Below are 20,325 nucleotides of genomic sequence, written 5' to 3'. Positions count from 1 at the left end.
AGGACTGGGAAAAATATCTGCCGCATCTCCTCTTTGCATATCGAGAGGTTCCCCAGGAGTCCACAGGGTTCTCACCCTTTAAACTACTGTTTGGACGGAAGGTCCGTGGTCCTCTCACTCTACTGAAGGAACACTAGGAGGGAGATGTCTCAGACACCGGAATGCCTGTCCTTCCCTATGTCCTGGAGTTCCGAGACCGTCTCACCTAGTTAGCTATCTTGGCTAAAGAACACCAGCAAACGGCCCAGTCCAGACAAAAGACCTGGTATGACTGTAAAGCCAGGACACCCGGGAATTTATAGAAGGACAACAGGTGCTCATGATTATTGCTTCCCCTGTCAACAAGCTTCAATTAACGTTGGAAGGCCCTTATCAGGTTGTCAAGAAAGTTAATGACACTAACTAAAATCAAAATCCAATCTTTATTTTTTATATAGCGCTAACATATTCCGCAGCACTTTACATACAGTCATATGAAAAAGTTTGGGCACTCCTATTAATGTTAACCTTTTTTCTTTACAACAATTTGAGTTTTTGCAACAGCTCTTTCAGTTTCATATATGTAATAACTGATGGACTCTAAATTGAAATGAGGTTTATTGTACTAACAGAAAATGTGCAATCCGCATTTAAACAAAATTTGACCGATGCAAAAGTATGGGTGTACCGCCCTGGGGCTCGGCCGGTCTGCCGAGCCGCTCGGGTCCACGCTCATCGGGTGGGTGGCTCGAGCTTCTCCCCGGACCCGAGGGGTCATGTCACTCTGTAAGGGCGCTGGCGCTACGTGTAGGGGTGGTAGGCAGGTTTTGCGGCCTGGGGGGCCACTGTTGTTGGTTTAGTTCGTGACGCCACCCACGGGTTGTGGTGAACGGGTGCACCACCGCTGCGGTTGGTCAGGCTCCCGGGGCAGATGGTGGGGTGCAGCTAGGTGTTGTCCCCCTCCGTGGGTAGGGCGGTGTTGGTCCCAGGGCCCGGTTGCTAGGGAGCAGACTAGGGCTTGCAGGGTTGTGGTGGCGCCATGCAGGGAGCTGCGCTGCCCGAAGGCACTGGTGTACTCACTATGAATGATGCACTCAAGTCTCTTGGTAAACCAGAATAGATGGTGATCGGTGCTCGGTTGATGGTGTCCGCCTTTCTCCTGCACCCTTGTTTCAGAATGATGACAGCCTTCGCTTCAGCGACGGGAGTCCACTCCCCGGCCTGTTTATTTCGGAGGAGCCCATTTTGCCCGCAGGCGCTGGCCCTTTGGATCTCTAGCCTTTGGCGGTGGCTCTTATCCGGACTCGGTAGGCTTTTGCCTTCAGTCGGGACTTGGATGGGAGAGAACCTAAGGTCCAAATCAGTTAATTCGACTTGGTCCAGTGGGTTCTGGGCCTCGTACTGGGTCTGAGTAGCCCTCCTGGTGCTCCGGTTTCCATTCGGTTCCCTGGTTCGGTACCGGCGGGCCACCACCCTGTCCGGGTCCCTCATGGTTCCACCGGTTATCTTCCCGGTCTCCGGCAGGCGGCCACCACCGTCTGCCTCCTGGCCCCAGGGTGTCTAGGTTCCAACCTAGGCCCCTGACAGATTCTTTACTCCACTTGCTACAACACCTCCTCTCCTATTCACCTCTAACTTCATCTGCTGTTTTCCTGCCTCAGGCCATCCAAACTCCTTGGGGGGCGTGGCCAACCGCCTGACTCCGCCCACCTGGTGTGAATGTCAGAACCTGAGGGGGGTGACTCAGGGTTTTAATGGTTGACTGATGGTACCTTTTTAGGGGCTGGTGTCTGTGCAGGGGGCCTACCCGTGACCCCTGGCTGGTCCAGGGCATCACATTAGCACCTCAACATAAAAGTGACATTAATATTTTGTAGATCCTCCTTTTTCAAAAATAACAGCCTCTAGTCGCTTCCTGTAGCTTTTAATGAGTTCCTGGATCCTGGATGAAGGTATATTTGACCATTCCTGATTACAAAACAATTCCAGTTCCGTTAAGTTTGATGATCGCCGATCATTGACAGCACGCTTCAAATCATCCCACAGATTTTCAATGATATTCAGGTCTGGGGACTGGGATGGCCATTCTAGAATATTGTAATTGTTCCTCTGCATGAATGCCTGAGTAGATTTGAAGCGGTGTTTTTTATCATTGTCTTGCTGAAATATCCATCCTCTGCGTAACTTCAACTTCGTCACTGATTCTTGCACATTATTGTCAAGAATTTGCCGATACTGAGTCGAATCACAGATCACAGACGAGGATTCTTTACTGTACGAGCAGTGAGACTATGGAACTCTCTGCCGCATGATGTTGTAATGAGTGATTCACTACTAACATTTAAGCGGAGCCTGGACGCCTTTCTTGAAAAATTTAATATTACCAGTTATGTATATTAGATTTTATGACAGGGTATTGATCCAGGGAACTAGTCTGATTGCCGGATGTGGAGTCAGGAAGGAAATGTTTTCCCCATTGGAACTTGTCTGCCACATTGGGTTTTTTTTTGCCTTCCTCTGGATCAACATGTCAGGCTACGGGTTGAACTAGATGGACTTAGAGTCTCCCTTCAACCTTAAAAACTATGATACTATGAATCCATGCAACCCTCAACTTTAACAAGATTCCCAGTGCCGGCATTGGCCGCTCAGCCCCAAAGCATGATGGAACCTCCACCAAATTTTACTGTGGGTAGCAAATGCTTTTCTTGGAATGCCGTGTTTTTTTGCCTCCATGCATAACGCCTTTATGTATGACCAAACAACTCAATCTTTGTTTCATCAGTCCACAGGACCTTCTTCCAAAATGTAACTGGCTTGTCCAAATGTGCTTTTGCATTCCTCAGGTGACTCGGTTTGTGGCGTGCTTGCAGAAATGGCTTCTTTCGCATCACTCTCCCATACAGCTTCTCCTTGTGCAACGTGCGCTGTATTGTTGACCGATGCACATTGACACCATCTGCAGCAAGATGATGCTGCAGGTCTTTGGAGGTGGTCTGTGGATTGTCCTTGACTGTTCTCACCATTCTTCTTCTCTGCCTTTCTGATATTTTTCTTGGCCTGCCACTTCTGGGCTTAACAAGAACTGTTCCTGTGTTCTTCCATTTCCTTACTATGTTCCTCACAGTGGAAACTGACGGTTTAAATCTCTGAGACAACTTTTTGTACCTTCCCCTGAACAACTATGTTGAATAATCTTTGTTTTCAGATCATTTGAGAGTTGTTTTGAGGAGGCCATGATGCCACTCTTCATAGGAGATTCAAATAGGAGAACAACTTGCAAGTGGCCACCTTAAATACCTTTTCTCATGATTGGATACACCTGCCTATGAAGTTCAAAGCTCAATGAGGTTACAAAACCAATTTAGTGCTTTAGTAAGTCAGTAAAAAGTAGTTACGAGTGTTCAAATAAAAAAATTGATAAGGGTGCCCATACTTTTGCACCGGTCAAATTTTGTTTAAATGCGGATTGCACATTTTCTGTTAGTAATATTTATAGATTGAAATGAGGTTTATTGTATTGAGTCCATCAGTTATTACATATATGAAACTGAAAAAGCTGTTGCAAAAACCCAAATTGTTATTCATTAATAGGAGTACCCAAACTTTTTCATATGACTGTACATCAGGAACACTGTCCCCATTGGGGCTCACAATCTAAAGTCCCTATCTGTATGTTTTTTGGAGTGTGGGAGGAAACCGGAGAACCCAGAGGAAACCCACGCAAACACGGGGAGAACATACAAACTCCTTGTAGATGTTGTCCTTGGTGGGATTTGAACCCAGGACCCCAGCGCTGGAATACTACAGTGCTAACCACTGAGTCACCGTGCCCCATAACTACATCATTGCCCTGGACCCTAGTGGTTGACGACAAAAGGCTGTCCACATCAATATGGTGAAAGAATATCATGACCGATCTCTGCCTGTGCTGGCCGTCTACTACCCCCCAGTGATAACGCCGAAGACGAGTATCTCCCAGATCTTCTTCAGGTCGCCCAAGTGGGAGGATCCCTGGAACAGGTGCCCCTGGGCTCACACTTATCGGATATACAAAAGGACTATTATCTCTATACTAAGACCAAGGGCTTCTGCTTTCTCCTCAAAGCCGCGATTCTGTGTGGATTACCGGAGATTAAACAATGCCACAAAGAGTGATACTTACCCCATGCCCAGGATTGATGATCTATTGGATCGTCTAGCTAGTGTCCAATTTCTAACCACGCTAGACTTGAGTAAGGTGTACTGGCAGATACCCCTAATGGAAGACCCTCGGGAGCGCTCCGCCTTCATTACACCCTTTGGACTATTTGAGTTCCTGGGAATGCCCTTTGGGATGAAAAATGCCCCCGCTACCTTCCAGAGACTAGTGGATCGACTTTTGGAACAATGTCAGGACTTTGCCTGTGCTTATCTGGACGACATTGCCATTTTCAGCAAAACCTGGGAGGACCATTGTAAAACACTTGCGCATAGTGCTGGACCGTATCCTGACTGCAGGACTGACCATTCGCCCTGATAAATGCCAATTAGGGATGGCTGATGTGCAGTACCTCGGGCACAGAGTAAGGGGAGGGACCCTAAAGCCTGCTTTACACCTTACGATTCAGCATATGATATCGTATGCGATCGTAACCGCCCCCACCGTATGTGCGGCACATTCAATTTGTAGAACGTGTTGCACAATCGAGTAACCCCCCATCACACGTACTTACCCGTCCATACGACCTCGATGTGGGCGGCCAACGTCCACTACCTGGAGTGGGAGGGACGTTCGGCGTCACATTGACGTCACACGGCAGCCGGCCAATAGAAGCGGAGGGGCGGAGATGAGCGGTACGTAAACATCCCGCCTACATCCTTCCTTCCACATTGCCGGCCGAAAGCCACAGGACGCAGGTAAGATCTGTTAATCGTTCCCGGGGTGTCACACACTGTGATGTGTGCTACCCCAGGTACGATGAACAACCTGACGTTCAATTTTTTGAGAATTGAACGACGTGCATGCGATGAACGTTTTACCATTCAGTCGCAATCGCACGTAGCTGTTACATGCTACAATGTAACTTACGATGCCGGATGTGCGTCACTTACGACGTGAGCCCGCCGACACATCGTACGATATATTGTAGCGTGTAAAGCGCCCATAAGGCCTGAGCCCGCCAAGGTGGAAGCCATTAGTAACTGGTGTAGACCCCAGACTAATAAGCAAGTACTTGCTTTTTTGGGAACTGTGGGTTACTATAGAAAATTTGTTCCTAATTTCAGCACCTTGGCTAAGCCCCTAACCGACCTGACCCGCAAGAACATGCCTAGGAATACACATGGACAACTGCATGCAAGGATGCCTTCTCAGCATTGAAAACTGCCCTTTTCTGTCTTGGCCACCCCGGACTATAAGCGCAGGTTCCTCGTGCAGACAGATGCGTCCACATTCGGGATTGGGGCAGTTCTTAGCCAGGTAAACGCCGCTGGGGAAGAACACCCTGTCGCTTTTGTCAGTCGAAAACTACTGGATCGAGAGGTTGCCTATGCCACCATCGACAAGGAGTGCCTTGCTATTGTATGGGCACTGAAAAACTGCAACCTTACTTGTTTGGCAGAGACTTTACAATTCTGACAGATCACAACCCCCTCACATGGCTGAACTGCATGTCAGGGGACAATGGACGATTACTGCGGTGGAGCTTGTCCTTACAACCCTACAGCTTCTCCATCCAATACAAACGTGGAAGTCAACACCCAAACGCTGATGGACTTTCCTGGCAAGAAGAACCATAGACTATCCACAGCTGAGCAACATGGACTTAAGTGAGATGGCCAGAGATCTGTGTAGACCTCATGGCATACTCACTTATTCAGAAGGAGGGAGAAGTTGTGATGGTGGAATATTGTGGATTGTGTACCATTTTGTGTGGGTTAATGTTTGGGCGTGGTTCACTGACCATTCTGTATTCCTTATGTGTACATTGTCCCATTTACACGTTTAATTCCTCCCCTGCCAGCCTTTTGTTCCTAAGTTGGGGGAGGGGGCGTGAGATCCACCTACTGTAAACTCTGCTTACCTGGGAGATTGGGTCAGTTAGCTTAGAAAACTTGAAGAAGAAGGATGGAACCTCTGGGAGAAGCTGTGGCTTCTCAGAGAGAAACTGGACATTTTATTTATCGCTTATTGGATTATATTCATATTTTTGGATTCATTTTTCCCTGTGTTTTGTGGATTATGTTATGAACCATTTGATTTGCTTGGAATAAATGCTTATTGGATTGAACAGCCATCGCTCCCTGCTGATCGTGTGATATGGGAGAAGGACCCCGTGACAGTCGCTTAGCTATTTCCTTATTTTTGAAAGAAAAGCACTTTTGTTTTCAATGACGCTAACAATTAAATTAAACAGAAATCCCCTCTATGCATTGTTAATGTGGTAAATGACTATTCTCGCTACAAACAACTGTTTTTTTATGCAATATCTCCATAGGTGTATAGAGGCCCATTTCCAACAACCACCACTCCAGTGTTCTAATGGTACATTGTGTTTGCTGTGTTAGAAGGCTAATGGATGTTTAGAAATCCCTTGAAAACCCTTTCTCATGAACAGCCGGGGGAGTCACCTAGAAATCCTGTTCGCTGATTTGTCAGACAAGACTACTCTCTAGCGCCCCCATTGTCTGCAGGCCATTTTGGTACTGCAGGACAATGCATAAAATGAGGCTGCTGAGCTAATAATGCCAAATATTGGAGGTCTCACAGCAAGGGTAAATGTATATATCACCGATTCCCGCTAATGGAATATATATTACATACATACATACATATATACACACACACACACACACACACACCTCAGTACCCTTAATGATAGCACTCCAATAAATTCTATGCAATAACAATTACGCTGCCACCACCCAGCTTTTCGGGATAGCCGGGGACCCGTTTCAGATAGCATAAGGCCCTTCAGGGTTTTGGATTCGTATATAAAGCATTAGGAAAGAAGCTATTAAATTTTATATATTTAATCCGAAAATAGGCAGTGTTTAAGAAATATACAAGAATTAGACATTACAGTATAGAACGTTACATAAAAAATAAAAGGTATAAATGTGAAACTTACTAGACTTGTGCTATAGAGTGACGTCTGAAGTTACGGAGGGAGGGACTCCAAGAGAAGATGTTATAATCGGCCAGCATCACCATTACTGATGCCCTCCAGTACTGACTGACCCCCCCACAAGGAGGTAGTTGCTTTTATGCCTTAGGTAACCCACCTTCTCTGGGACCTCATTTTACAGTCTCTTGTGGGCTGTGCCGAGATGGTCCCAAAGGTTCCTTAATTCTAGCTTTTTACATAGCTTTGCCCCTGGGCCACTCAGGTGAAAGATATTAGCGTCATATTTTATATCTCGATTTTACATTTACAAAGATACCAAACACAATGCCTCTAGCATGATTTTACTGGCCAGTACTAATTTACCGCTAGTGCAGTGCGAGAATGGCAATAGCCAGCTACACAGGAGGGAGAGAAATCCCTCCCTCCCCTCCAGAGTGCCGGCCCGCCCCCCGCAGCTGATGTGTGCTCGCACGAACGGACCTCAGTTGCAAGGACACACGCATGACACTCGGCTCTGCTGTACTGCCAGTGTGAGCCGAGTGTCATGCAAGTGGATCGCAGTAGTCCCCGTGTGGCCCCAGCCTTAGCATGAGACAAGACTGGTGCTAGCGCTCACCTCTTCTTCTCCTAATAAGCGGTTTTCCAGATGTCCAAAACAATCGAAAAGGGGATTCATCTGAGAAAATGACTTTCCCCCAGTCCTCAGCAGTCCACTCCCTGTACCTTTTGCAGAATATCAGTCGGTCCCTGATGTTTTTTCTGGAGAGAAGTGGCTTCTTTGCGGCCCTCCTTGAAACCAGGCCTTGCTCAAGCAGTCTCCGCCTCACAGTGCGTGCAGAAGCACTCACACCAGCCGGCTGCCATTGCTGAGCTAGCTCGGCACTGCTGGTAGTCCGATCCCGCAGCTGAAACAGTTTTAAGATACGGTCCTGGCGTTTGCTGGTCCTTCTTGGCGCCCTGGATCCTTTTTGGCAACAATGGAAGCGCTCTCCTTGAAGTTCTTGATGATGCGATAGATTGCTGACTGAGGTGCAATCTTTGTAGCTGCGATACTCTTCCCTGTTAGGCCATTTTTGTGCAGAGCAATGATGGCTGCACGTGTTTCTTTAGAGATAACCATGGTTAACTGAAGAGAAACAATGATACCAAGCACCAGCCTCCTTTTAAAGTGTCCAGTGGTGTCATTCTTACTTAATCATGACTGATTGATCCATTAACACAGGTGTGGGTGTTGATGAGGACAGGGCTGGCAATCAATCACTATAACAATGTTAGCTGCTCCTTTTAAGGCAGGAATGCAATGATGTTGAAATGTGTTTTGGGGGTTGACGTTCATTTTCTTAGCCAATATTGACTTTGCAAGTAATTGCTGTTAAGCTGATCACTCTTTATGACATTCTGGAGCATATGCAAATTGCCATTAGAAAAACTGACGTAGTAGACTTTGTAAAAATTAATATTTGTAGCATTCTCAAAACTTTTGGCCATGACTGTATATACAGTATACAGTACATATTTACAGAAAGTTACCTCCAGAGCGGGTCAGAGCACGGTGAAAGGACAGAACCAGAATTGTGCACGGTGAGTATTTGCTCTTATTGCAAATCACTGCTCTTAACCCCTTCACGACCGCGGGCAGTAAAATTACGTCCTATTTTAACGTGACTTAACGACCAGGGACGTAATTTTACTGCCTAAACTTCATTTGATTGCCGTGGCCATAGCAACGGCTTTCAAATGATGTCCCCTGCTGTTTCTTACAGCAGGGGACCTTTGCTTGACCCCAGGGGGGGTGGCATCGCCACCCCCCATAGGCGATCGATGTGATTGGCTGTTCAAATCGGAACCGCCAATCACATTGATCACGCTGTTTTCGGCAAAAAAAAATGCCAAAAATAGTGTGATCTTGTAAAATCCAGCTAGGACCGGGGCTACAGCAGCTCCGATCATTGGCTGGAAGCAAGCAGACACCGTGGCCCCCCCCTGCAGCACTGATTGGAGTGATCGTGCTATGACGCGCAATCGCTCCAATCAGTGTGCAGTGGGGCGGTCTGATCTGCCGGTGGCCGCCCTCCCCAGGCCTGTGCTGGTCTGGGGACCCTCCCCCAACATGTCTGCAGCGTGCAGCACTGGCTGGTACTAGTGGTACCACGCCACCGCTGCTGCTGCCGCTGCTGTCACGTCACGTCGCAGGAGCGGTGAGTATTGTGCTCACCTTGCAGCCCCTGCGCGCTTCCGTAATGGCCCCTGCTCGTGCCCCCTGCGATCTGCCCCCCCCCGACATCCCGATCTACCCCCCCGACATCCCGATCTGCCCCCCGCCATCTCTATTCTGCAGCTCCTCCGGTATCCCTCCTCCCCTGCTCTCTTGCAGCCCCTGCGCGCTCTTGTGATTTGCTCCTGCGCGCTCCCGTAATGGCCCCTGCCCGTGCCCCCCTGCGATCTGCCCCCCGCCATCCCGATCTGCCCCCCCGACATCCCGATCTGCCCCCCCACATCCCGATCTGCCCCCCCACATCCCGATCTGCCCTCCGACATCCCGATCTGCCCCCCCCGACATCACGATCTGCCCCCCGACATCCCGATCTGCCCCCAGACATCCCGATCTGCCCCCAGACATCCCGATCTGCCCCCAGACATCCCGATCTGCCCCCAGACATCCCGGTCTGCCCCCAGACATCCCAATCTGCCGGCCTCCCCCGTGATCTCTATTCTGCAGCTCCTCCGGTATCTCCCCCTCTGCTCTCCCCCTCCCCCTCTGCTGTCCCCCTCTGCTGTCCCCGTCCCCCTCTGCTGTCCCCGTCCCCCTCTGCTGTCCCCCTGACGTCCTCTTACCTGTCTTCACCGGCCAATCACATCTGCCTCCATCGCTGGGTCTTCTGCTGAGCTGTCCAACTTCCTACCTGCTGGCTGCTGCTGTAAAGCTGTTCCTCCTGCTAAACCTCTGGGCACTGTGAGTATAACTTTTTTTTTCTTTTTTTTTCCTCTATCCCCTTTCTATTTTTACACCTCATGCGTCCGTGCGTCCCGCCGAGCGCTGATCAGGGATGCAGATAACGTATCAAACATCTAGAAAAAATATTTGAGGGCTCTAGTTTCCAAAATGGGGTCACTTGGGGGTGAGCTCCATTGTTTAGGCACCTCAGGGGGTCTTCAAACCCGACATGACGTCCGCTAATTAGTGCAGCTAATTTTGCGTTCAAAAATTCAAATGGCGCTCTTTGCCTTCTGAGCACTGCCGTGTGTCTAAACATTTGATTTCCACCACATATGAGGTATCGTCGTACTCAGGAGAAAATGGACAATACATTTTATGTTGCATTTTTTCCCGATACCCTTGTGAAAAAAAAAGCTACCTAAGGGGGCGTGGCCTGGCCATGGTGGAGACAAGACGCATGTGAGCACTGCTCCTGACCCGAGCCAAGAATAAACGGAGAAACAGAGCAGTAAACACAATCAAAGCCAGTCCATGGGAGTCAGGAAGAGGCAGAGATCAAAAGCAGCACCCGTTAGACCACCTGCAGCGACAACGGGAGACATAACCAGATACCTGACAGGCCCCAGTCAGGCAGGCATGACAGACCGTGCAGCAGCTTCAGAGGCCATCCACCCACGCATGTCCCTGAGGAGTGCTGCAGACAGGCAGGGGACAGAAGCGATGCTCAGCACAGCCCCACAGGCCTCCGGTGGAGTGAATCAGGAGCTGCAGGGACCTCCGATGAGCAGTGAGTCAGTGCCCACGTGGAGGGAAGATGGCGCCGAGAGTGCAGAGGAGACGCTGCTGATAACACAAAGGTCACCACTTGAACGTGAGTCTCTGTCTGGGAGGGAGAAGGGGTTAATTGTTTCATGCAGCGGAGGCAGGAGACAAGCAGAGCAGCCACACGCACTGACATTAAACAGTGATAAGATAGAAGCCTGGATGACAGGAGCTGGCACACAGAGTGAGATAACTGCTGAGAACAGGAATGTGCTGAGGGGGGAGGGGAATGAAGGAGCAAACAGCAGACCACATAGCTCTTCCCAACAAAGCCCCCCCTCTCACTCTAATCTACCCCACATGAATGCACACCAGGAACCGGGGCAGAAAGCAGATACCATCATAATGCCACATACCAATATAATAACAAGCTGGGAGCTCCCTCCACAGCTCCAAAGCACAGAAGCTGAAACAGACAACAGAGCCGCTCTAGGGGGCCATACACTGGCCATGGATATTCAAAGCCTGGCTGCTCATATCAGAAACATCCCAACCAAACATGACATGGAGAAATATGTTGAAAGACTGGAAAGTTCTTATAAAGCTGAATTGACAATGCTGAAAGATGAGGTCCAGCACTGGGGTGAAAGAGTCACAGCAATCGAGGCTGCTGCGTCCACATTGTCTGCCCAAATTACAACACAAAAAGAGGATACATCTATTCACTCTTTTCAACTCCACTACCTGGCGGATATGATAGACGATGCCGAAAACAGGGGACGAAGAAACAACATAAGGGTCAGAGGGCTCCCAGAATCGGTACCCACGGGAGAGCTGCATGCAACACTCAAAGAAATCTTTAACCCCCTACTCGGTTCCCCCGGGGAGGCACACCTGGAGCTGGATAGAGCCCATAGAGCCCTGGGCCCTAAACCCGTGGATCCAAACTTCCCACGGGATGTAATCTGCAGAGTCCACAGATACCAAGTGAAAGACTCTATAATGACCCAAGCTCGGGCAGTGGGAGATGTTCGTTTCCAGGGAACCCGCCTGCAGATCCTTCCGGACTTATCGAGATGGACCCTACAGAAAAGGAAAGCTCTAAGGCCATTGCTAGACGTCCTCAGGGAACGCAATATACCATACTCATGGGGCTTCCCATTTCGTCTGAGAGTACACCAAGAGGGCCGGATGCATATGCTTACCCATCCCAGAGGTCTTCAGGACTTTACGGCAGCATTGAATCTACCGCGGGTCCAGATAACAGAGTGGCCGGAGCTACCATCGGGTCTGCAGGCAGATGGTCCGAATCACCCGCAGCCACAACGGCGCAGAGACCCGAGGAGAAGGATGAGACGAGAGGAAATGGAGCAGTAGTGAATGAGGCTCTGAGCGAGTGGTCTTTATCACGGTTATACTGATAAAATTTATTGTTGATGGTCGGGCTGCGGAGGCCGGTCACACACGTCCCAAGACAACCCAGTTATGCTTATTTTCTAAGGATTAGAGGCAGTTGCCTCTCATTAAGGGCCCCACTGTGACCGGCCTCTGTGAGCACAAACCTAGGAGTAACACAGAAGAGCGGAGGAGCAAGTGGAGAGGGACCGTCGCTCCCTCATAATAAAGAAAGTGTATAAATATATGCATTGATAACATGATCCGCAAAGGAAGACCAACAGCAAATACTGGTACCATTATATAGTTTTGACACCTGTAGGGGGCATCGGTTTAAATGCTCGCAATAATATTTAGTTAAGCTTACATATATTGAAAGTTCTTGGCTCGGGGGGAGATTCTCCCCTTGGAAAGCACAACCTCTATAGAGGGTTCTATTCCTCACGTTGCGAGGATTAGTTAAAAGTATCACCCTCCTTTCTTGTGGCTGGGGGTGAGGAAGACGAGAATTTGAAGTTTTTTTTTTTGTTTTTTTTTTTTTTTTTGTTTTTTTATTCTCCTCTGACCCACCCTTAGAGGAAAGTCAGGGAGACAGAGGTGGACTCGAAGTGCTGACTTCTTGACTTTCTTGTATTCTTTTTTCTTTTTCCTTTTTTACCTTCATCTTCCTCCTAAAGGAACTCTAGTCTTCTCCCCACTTATAACCATAACCTTTTCTTCCCCCTCCTTTCCCTCTTCCCTGTGTTAATCCCCTAGTACCCGGAGTGTTCTTTACCTTAGGAGATAGTGCTGCGCTGGGATAGAATGCCGGGGTTAAAAATAGGCTCACTGAATGTTAGGGGATTCAACGTGCCCCAAAAGAGATCACATATCCTATATGAGATGCACAAACAAAGAGTTCAAATTTTCATCATTCAGGAAACGCACTTTAAAACTGGCCACATACCAAATCTACATAACAGATACTTTGCATATTGGCTTCACAGCACGAACAATGAATCAAGATCGAAAGGGGTCTCAATCGCAATACACAAAAACCTGGTCCACACGGTTTTAGACTCTAAGACAGACGAGACAGGCAGATATGCTTTGCTAAAAGTTAAAATAGGCTCGGTGGTCTACACGATCGCGGGCTGGTACGGACCAAATATTAATCAAACTAATGCATGCTGCTCTTTTTTAAAGGATCTATCAGAATTCGCGGAGGGGGAGGTGCTGGTGGGAGGAGACTTTAACTTTGCACTGAATCCCACAATGGATGTGTCAACGGGGAGGAGCGCCATACCTCAGAGACGCTTGAGCGCCCTAAAACGTAAGTTAGCAGATCTCCACATGGTTGATGTGTGGAGAATCATGCACCCCACAGATAAAGATTACACATTCTTCTCTAATCCCCACCAGACTTACAGTCGCATTGACTTTATTCTGGTCAGCCAAAGAGTTATTTCGTGGCACCCGGTCGCGGCTATAGGGAATGCGGTCTGGTCTGATCATGCTCCAGTGTTCCTGGAGATCTCCCCTCCGGACTACCCAAACAGGGCGTGGACGTGGCGGCTCAACGATTCCTTATTAAGAGATGAAACATGTGTAACAGACCTAAGGGAGACAATGGACGTCTTTATGTCCACCCACGCGACGGACTCTACACCCCTACCATTTCAGTGGGAGGCATTTAAATGTGTAATAAGAGGAATCCTAATAAAACACGGGACAAGGATCAAAAAAGAGAGAACACAGGAGGTGGCCCAACTTCTCCGAACGATTAATTCACTAGAGACAACACACAAAAATAATCCCTCTTCGGATATTCTAGCCAATCTGACAACAACAAGGGACAAATTAAGAAAGCTACTGGATTGTAGACTTCTTAGGTTTCAAAATCAATTCAAAAGGCTATTATATAATCACTCGGACAAAAGCGGGCGACAACTTGCGCGGCTATTACACCCACGAAATCAAGCTTCGCACGTTACTAAAATAAAGACTCGGGGAAACTCAGACACGCAAGACCCCGCAAAAATTTTAAATCACTTTAAAGAATACTATGCAGAACTATACAATATACGGGGCACATTCTCAGATATGGCCCCGGGTGAATTACAGGCCCGAATTGAGTCATACATTTCAGAGACAGCTCTCCCTGCATTAGATGGGGAAGATGCCAGGGGACTGGACAGGACAATCGAGGAGGGGGAGGTGGCCACAGCGATAGAGATCTCCCCAAGCGGTAAAAGCCCGGGACCTGATGGGTTCTCTCCTGCTTTTTATAAACTTTTTAAAGCCCAAATCACTCCATTCCTCACAAAAGTATATAACTCGGTATCAGAATCGTCCCCTTTCACCCCACAATCCTTAGAAGCCCACATCACAGTTCTACCTAAACATGGTAAAGACCAAACAATGGTAGCCAACTACCGCCCGATCTCACTAATAAATATTGACGTAAAAATCTTCGCAAAAGTACTGGCTAGCCGGTTGGCACCTCTGTTGCCCTCCATTATACACACAGATCAGGTTGGGTTCGTGCAGGGTAGGGAGGCCCGCGACAATGTGACCAAAACAATTCACCTAATAGCCAGAGCCGCGTCGAGAAGGGAGCCCCTAGGGCTGCTCTCAATAGATGCAGAAAAAGCATTTGACCGTGTTCATTGGGGATTCATGAACTCAGCATTAAGACAAATTGGTTTAGGCCCGAACTTTGTGAGTAAGATAATGGCCTTGTACTCTAGACCGTCGGCACGAGTTCGGGTTAACGGGGCCCTCTCGGATCCGGTGGAAATCAGAAACGGCACCCGTCAGGGGTGCCCTTTATCCCCCCTTCTATATGTCATTGTTATGGAGCACCTTGCAGTGGCCATTAGACAGAACCCCAATGTACACGGTCTGAGCATTGGAGACAGGGAATTTAAGACGGCTATATACGCAGATGACCTCCTGCTCTATACGTCCCAACCTTTGATCACATTACCTTCACTACTAAAAGAATTCGAACGATTTGGAAATTTGAGCAATTTTAAAATAAATTATTCCAAAACAGAAGCGCTAAACATCTCCCTTAAAATAGAGGAAGTCGCCCTACTAAAAGAAAAATTCCCGTTTCGATGGCAGGCATCCTCAATAAAATATTTAGGGGTAACGATCCCATCTAATCTGGGGACACTTTATTCCCTGAATTACCAAGTCTTATTAAACAGAACCCTAAAAGATATGGAAGAGTACAACAAACGACCCCTTTCGTGGTTCGGCTGCGTAAACACATTCAAAATGGACATACTACCACGATTCCTTTACATCTTTCAGGCGATACCTATAAATCCCCCTCCGGCCTTCTTTAAGACATTGAGGTCCGCACTGGTTCGCTTTGTGTGGAAAGGGGGAAAACCAAGGATCAAATATCAGACTTTGATACGACCCAAACAGAGGGGGGGAGCCGGATTGCCTGATTTACGTACCTATCACCATGCTGTCCTGGTGGCTAGGTTGTTAGACTGGCATTTTCACCGGCAGACCAAGCAGTGGGTGGCACTAGAGCAGCTTTATTCCCCAGTTCCGCTTGGGGCACTTCCCTGGCTACTACCAAAAGAGTTGGAGGATGTAAGGAGACAGGTGGAGCCTGGTGGGATTTTGCTCAGGGCGACACTGGAGGTATGGGAGGCCACAAAGCTGAAAAGTGGCCTGATTGGCTCGCCCACTCCTCTGATGCCTTTGTTCGGCAATCCGGGCTTCCCTCCGGGGTGTACGGTGGAGAGATTTCTGGGCTGGCAACGAAGTTTGGATATTAGACTGGGGCAGATATTACAGGGCAGAGACTTGCCCCCTTTTGAAGACTTTCAGGCCGCGTTCCCCGGATTGAGATTGAGGTGGCTCGAATACATACAACTTCACTCCTTTGTGCGATCCTGGCTGGGTGGGAAGAGGCCCCCCTCCCCGGATACATCCACCCCATTTGAACACTTATTCCTGCAGAGTTTGCCTCCGACGCACCAGATCTCCCTCATTTGCAATATGATGAACAGGAACCTCTATTCTGAGGACCCCAGTTACATTGGAAGATGGGAATCGGAATTAGGTTTCAGCCTTACTGAAGAGGAAAAACGAAAGGCGTATGTGTTCTCCCACAAGATCTCAGTAGCATGCAATGCCCAGGAAAAGAGCTTTAAGCTACTGGCAAGATGGTATCAATGCCCGGTCAACCTCCATAGAGCCTTCCCTATGGTCCCGGAGGAGTGTTGGCGCTGTGGCTCAGACAGAGGTACGCTGCCACACATTTGGTGGGGTTGTAACAAACTATCCAACTTTTGGACTCAGGTGTTTGCGACCTACAACCAAATGGCAGGAGAAAGCGTAACTCCTTCCATTAAGATCGCCCTACTGTCTATTTTACCCGGTTCACTGGGATGCCAAAAGAAGCGCCTGTTGCGGTTCTTTTTGATTGCGGCCAGAGCAGTCATTCCACGACACTGGAGGACCACAGTGACCCCCGGAATAGGGGAATGGCTGACAGAGTTAACGCATCTTTGTCACATGGAGGAACTCTCCTCTTGGGTATCGGGCACAAATGAGAAGTTTACCAAACTATGGCAGCCGTGGATACTGTTCAAGGAGTCCCCTGCATTCAGGAGCCTGTTCTAGTGACAGTGCATAAACAACCCCCGTCTTACCTCCCTCCCGCAACCCCTTGTATAAGTCCCTTCCTTTTCCTTCTCCCCTCTCTTTCTATTCTGATATCTACTCACTCTATATCTTGACCACTTTTCTAGTAAGGTTCTTCATATAGACAGGCGGGTCTAGCCCTTTGGAAGTAAAAGGCGACAAACAGTAACCTATGAATATGGTATAGTCACAGATAATCTATCAAAACACGGGTGGAAATACATTCTTGTCAGTAATGTATTATGTAGATTGTATAAACACCAAGGGTAGCGGCCCACCTACGGAACTTTAAGTGGCTAATATTCTCTTATTTTTCTTTCTGTATGCTTGTTATGTTTAATCTGTTTCTGTTATGGAAATCTTCAATAAAAACTGATTGGTTAAAAAAAAAAAAAGCTACCTAGTTGAAGCAACAGTTTTGTGGTAAAAAAAAAAATTTTTCTTTTCACGGCTCAACGTTATAAACTTCTGTGAAGCCCCCAGGTGTTCAAAGTGCTCACCAAACATCTAGAAAAAATATTTGAGGGCTCTAGTTTCCAAAATGGGGTCACTTGGGGGTGAGCTCCATTGTTTAGGCACCTCAGGGGGTCTTCAAACCCGACATGGCGTCCGCTAATGAGTGCAGCTAATTTTGCGTTCAAAAATTCAAATGGCGCTCCTTGCCTTCCGAGCACTGCCGTGTGTCCAAACATTTGATTTCCACCACATATGAGGTATCTGCGTACTCAGGAGAAAATGGACAATACATTTTATGTTGCATTTTTTCCCGATACCCTTGTGAAAAAAAAAAGCTACCTAGTTGAAGCAACAGTTTTGTGGTAAAAAATTTTTTTTTCTTTTCACGGCTCAACGTTATAAACTTCTGTGAAGCCCCCAGGTGTTCAAAGTGCTCATCAAACATCTAGAAAAAAATATTTGAGGGCTCTAGTTTCCAAAATGGGGTCACTTGTGGGGGAGCTCCATTGTTTAGGCACCTCAGGGGGTCTTCAAACCCGACATGGCGTCCGCTAATGAGTGCAGCTAATTTTGTGTTCAAAATTTCAAATGGCGCTCCTTGCCTTTCGACCTCTGCCGTGCACCCAAACAATTGATTTTTACCACATATGGGGTATCAGCGTACTCAGGAGAAAATGCACAATAAATTGTAGAGTGCACTTTCTCTTTTCTCCCTTGTAAAAATTAAAATTTTATGGCTAAAGTAACATTTTTGTGTTAAAAAGTAAAATTTTCATTTTTTCCTTCCACATTGCTTTGGTTCCTGTGACGCACCTAAAGGGTTAATAAACTTCTTGGATGTGGTTTTGAGCAGTGTGAGGGGTGCAGTTTTTAGAATGGGGTCACTTTTGGGTATTTTCTGTCACCTCGGCCTCTCAAAGTCACTTCAAATGTGATGTGGTCCCTAAAAAAAATATTTTGTAAATTTTGTTGGAAAAATTAGAAATTGCTGATGAACTTTGACCCCTTCTAACTTCCTAACGGAAAAAAAAATTCTTTCGAAAATTGCGCTGATGTAAAGTAGACATGTGGGAAATTTTATTTAGTAACTATTTTGTGTGACATATCTCTCAGATTTATGGGCATAAATTTTCAAAGTTTGAAAATTGCGAAATTTTCCAAATTTTCGCACAATTTCTTAAATTTTCACAAATAAACGCAAAAAGTATCGGCCTAAATTTACCACTGACATGAAGTACAATATGTCACGAAAAAACAATGTCAGAATCGCCAGGATCCGTTGAAGCGTTCCAGAGTTATAACCTGTCAAAGTGACACTGGTCAGAATTGCAAAAAATGGCCCGGTCATTAGGGTGTTTTAGTGGCCGGGGGTGAAGGGGTTAAACCAAGTTATACATTTTTATAAAGCTTTCATTGTCTTGCAAAATGCTCTCAAACCAAATTACTCTTAATCCAAGAGTCCACTGTATATGCAGAAAGTTTCAGTGAAGCTCGTCATGGATGATTGTCAGAGTTATCTGCTAACACTCATCCAAAAAAGAAATGACACTGGCACAGGCAGAATTTTTTTCCCCCTGATTAGAGGTGAGCGAACCTATCAAGGTTTGGTTCGTTCACTTAATTTTCCAGTGTTCACTGAACAGTTTAACAAATTTATATCAACCCCACTGAATTCAATGGGAGGCAAAACCAAAGGCATAAACAACACCTTTAGGAGGGGGACAAAAGCTGCCTAAACAACTCAAACTGTTTTATAATGCAGCCCCACTGTTGTGGCACAGCCATTACCTTCCTACACTATTAACATAAGAAATATTGAGGTGGATGAGTCACAGGTATAGGCCTGGTGGGCTTGGAGCCCTCATACCTCATGCAACAGCTCAAACTATTTTTCTGCTCATCTACACTCAGGTGGCACCAATATTAGCTTCATAGACTGTTTTTGCTAAACACATTTAAGGATGGTAGAGCGGTAGATGCGTGAAAGGTAGCTGCATACCTACCGGTCTGGGATCCCTACTGTTACAGGCAACACACAACAAGGAGAGCCAGCTAGGAGTCTCCATCCCCATTTTCCAAAATTAGGGGCAGACACCAGGAGAGTGGCATCAATTGCCCCAGAGTACAAATTGTGTAATGGCGTAGCATAGATGCATGAGAAAGGGCCTGGGAGAGAAAAAAGTGAATAAGTGACAGGTGTAGGCCTGGTGTCTGAGACCGATACCACTACAGGCATGGAGACTCGAATAAGAGTCTCCGTTTACAAAAAATTCTGCTTGTCAGGAGGAAGCAAAAGGAGGAATAGAAGGAATATTAGGTGCTTCATACATAAAAAAGCCAAATTGTAAATGTTGCAGCGGTGGACATACCTTTTGATTGTTGCGCCACCAACACCAAGCATCTGGCAAAATTTACTCTTGTACCATGGATCTAACAGAGTGGCAACCCAGTAGTCAGCACTATTTCTAATCATAACAATACGGGTATTATGTTGCAGATAGTACTCAAGCCTGCTACCTCCGTCCCCTCCCACCAACCACAGACAACAGAGAGGGGATTAATATCTTTTTCATCTCCTGATTGTTGCTCGCCCATCACAGCTTCCTCCTTGTCCTCCTCCATTTGTTCCTTGGCTTCTGCACCTTCACTAATAGTTTGTCTGGTACCATGAACCCCCTTCGATTGCTGTACTCCACCCTCCCATGCCACCAGCTTGAATGATGACAGTCCGGACCTTAGGGATAATGGTATCCCTTCCGCATCCTCCTTTATTTCCTGCTCTTCCTCTGGGACCACCACTTTTTCCCAGACTTTAGAAAGTGTGCTCCAGCATGTAGATGACCGGAATAGTGATGCGGATGATGACATCATCAGTGCTAACAATCTAGTGCGCATTCCTCCCATATGTGGCCGCAGTTCACTATCTTTACCAGCCTAATTTTCGTTAGCGTAAACCTAATGAAAATTATTTTTTTGGCGAGTCAGGCACTGGCACAATTTTTGTGGGAAAACGCATCTTCTCACGTGATTCTC

General features: G+C 47.2%; 1 protein-coding gene across 1 annotated transcript in view; it reads right to left on the bottom strand.

Annotated features, from left to right (window-relative positions):
• The window catches only part of LOC142290088 (uncharacterized), a 307,846-nt gene that overhangs the window by 40,657 nt on the left and 246,864 nt on the right, over positions 1–20,325 (bottom strand).

This window comes from Anomaloglossus baeobatrachus, chromosome 2 (genome assembly GCF_048569485.1).
Source record: "Anomaloglossus baeobatrachus isolate aAnoBae1 chromosome 2, aAnoBae1.hap1, whole genome shotgun sequence".
Taxonomy (NCBI): Eukaryota; Metazoa; Chordata; class Amphibia; order Anura; family Aromobatidae; genus Anomaloglossus; species Anomaloglossus baeobatrachus.
The sequence above is the reverse complement of the archived record's forward strand: the minus strand, read 5'-3'. Positions and strand labels throughout refer to the sequence as shown.